This window comes from Mus pahari, chromosome 4 (assembly GCF_900095145.1).
Source record: "Mus pahari chromosome 4, PAHARI_EIJ_v1.1, whole genome shotgun sequence".
Classification (NCBI taxonomy): Eukaryota; Metazoa; Chordata; class Mammalia; order Rodentia; family Muridae; genus Mus; species Mus pahari.
Genome location: NC_034593.1, coordinates 101,537,305 through 101,539,619, shown reverse-complemented (window position 1 = coordinate 101,539,619; position 2,315 = coordinate 101,537,305). Strand labels below are relative to the sequence as shown.

Sequence of the window (2,315 nt, the reverse complement as noted above, 5' to 3'; positions counted from 1 at the left end):
CCTCATTCGCATGGAGAACTATGTTCTGGACCTATATGATCACATGTCACATTTCCTTATGTGAGAAGTGTAGCACATGATCCAGGCCAGGAATTTCACAGGGAGCAGTGAGGCACCTACATTCTCAGGTGTGTACCCACCACTTTTCCAGGATCTCAGACCTGCTCTACCCACCATGCTGCCTATCATGGTTTACCATCCCATCCTGTTGAGGATATGGAGCAAGGCAAGCATTTATCCATTGCTAGTGGGAGGATATTCTTGTACAACCACTTTGGAAGTCAATTTGGTGGTTGCTTAGAAAATGGACTAGTTTTATGTCAAGACATAGCTATACCACTCATGGGTATACACCCAAAAGATGCTCAGACATCTGTGCTAAACTATGTTCATGGCAGCCTTATTAGTAATAGTCATAAATCGAAACAACCTAGTTGTCCCTCACCTGAAGAATATAGTTGGGCTGTTCTTAGGCTTCCCCACACCTATGTACCAGATGTACAGGTTGGTCTTCATGTGGGTCCTGAACAACTAGAACAAGGGCTATCCTAAAAGGGATTGCCTATTATGGAATATGTTCTATCTGGGCTGCCTTGTCTGGTCTCAGTGGGAGAGACTTGAAGTGTCAGGGCTAATGGATACCCAAGAGGGACCCCATCTCCTCAAAGGAGAAGGAGGAGGGGGATGGGGAAAGTATTGTGAGAAGGTGTGAACAGGATGTGTGAAGTAAACTGGATGTTAAGTGAATAAGTAATAAACAAATAAATATAAAATAAAACATCAATCTTTAAAACACATTAACAGGAGAAAAGCATATGAATTAATGTAAATGCTTTTACAGTTTGTTCAGAAAGATAAAATGTGCAAATTTATCTAAATTATGTGAAATTGCTAAAGAAAGAGGAGAATTATTTTAACAAGTTTTATTCCTTGGTAATTTTTATTTTTTGCCCTTAGCTTCTTAAGAATGTGTCTTTTCTACTGATATTCAGATCAATGTTTCAATTATTAGCTTTTATTTATTTAAGAAATATGAGAATCCTGACCCTAGATGCATTATGGATGTGACTGTTGTGTCACATGTGCATCATCAGTAGCTAGCAGAGAGGAGAGAGGCTACATCTATGTTCAGTATTCTGATCTATGAACATCTGACTGCTCCTGAGAAAACTGTGAACATTCAAGAGAGTCCAATCACCACTAAGATGGGCAAGTATGTGCTGGATAATAGAAAGGGAAAAGGAAACAGAAGGTTCTGGGCACAATGAAGTCAGGCAGAACTGGAGGGAAGTGAGGAACAGCCTGATGTGAGTAGCCAGTGATGCTACTAGGGAACACAGTGGGGTCCTGGTCTATGTTGCTACTGAAGGCCATGACTGGGTTCATGGCTCTGCAGCAGCAAGGTCACTTATCACCTAAGGCCAGTAGAACATCCTTGGTCAAGGATGCTATCCTGACACATGTTGAGGTCAGAGAGAACAGTGCAGAACTGACTCCATTGCTTACAATGCAAAGGCTCCTCCTCCCTAGGCATTGTAGGAGACTGGCCCCGGGAAGCATGAGAGGAAGAGAGCTGACCCTGTCCCTAACCAGCTGCAGTACTTATGGAAGCAGGTCTGCACATGGGCAAGAGTTGCAGTTGGGCAGGTCCTGAGGATATGAGCATGATAAAGCAGTCCCTGGCATGGATGAGAGAATTATCTTGATGAATACTCATGTGGATGAGACCTTCCCATTGTAGGTGGTTCCATTACTTGGCATGGTGTGCATGAAAGCTGTTCAAGCATGAATCATAGATCAAAACAGTATGAAGCATTTTCAAAATGTCTTTGTTTCAGTTTCTGCCCTGACTAAATTTAATGATGGACTGTGCCCTGGAAGTCTAAGGTCAAGTAAACCATTTCCTCCCCATACTTTTGTTTGGTCAGTGTTTTGTCACAGGAACAAGGAATCAAATTAAAGCAGCTGCTGACCTAAGTGAACAATTTTCCGCCATAATCATTTCACAAAATTCCACTCTGCTCCTGCTAGGAGTTGAACAGCTAAACTAATTTTGTAAGCCTTTCATTCATTTTGACTTGATTTTGCTGTGAGGTCAACAGCAATGATGGACTTCCATCATTTGCCATGCAGATTTCCAGTGTTTATGAGGACACAGTGTAGTTTTTGAAGAATGTGCCAATTGTGATGCAATGAAAAGTACAAGTTCACTCTTCTGTGACTGGAAGACCAGGTAAGGAGCTGACTGTGCTTCTGGTTAGGATTCACTGCCTTGCTCCAAGATGCAGCCTGGTTCAGGAACAGGCAACTACTGG

General features: G+C 42.3%; 1 non-coding gene across 1 annotated transcript; it reads left to right on the top strand.

Annotated features, from left to right (window-relative positions):
• Positions 1–1,040: 1,040 nt before the first annotated feature.
• LOC115063954 lies at positions 1,041–1,174 on the top strand. Its single transcript, XR_003843807.1, has one exon. It is a non-coding gene; the product is annotated as a small nucleolar RNA SNORA17 (small nucleolar RNA).
• Positions 1,175–2,315: the final 1,141 nt, after the last annotated feature.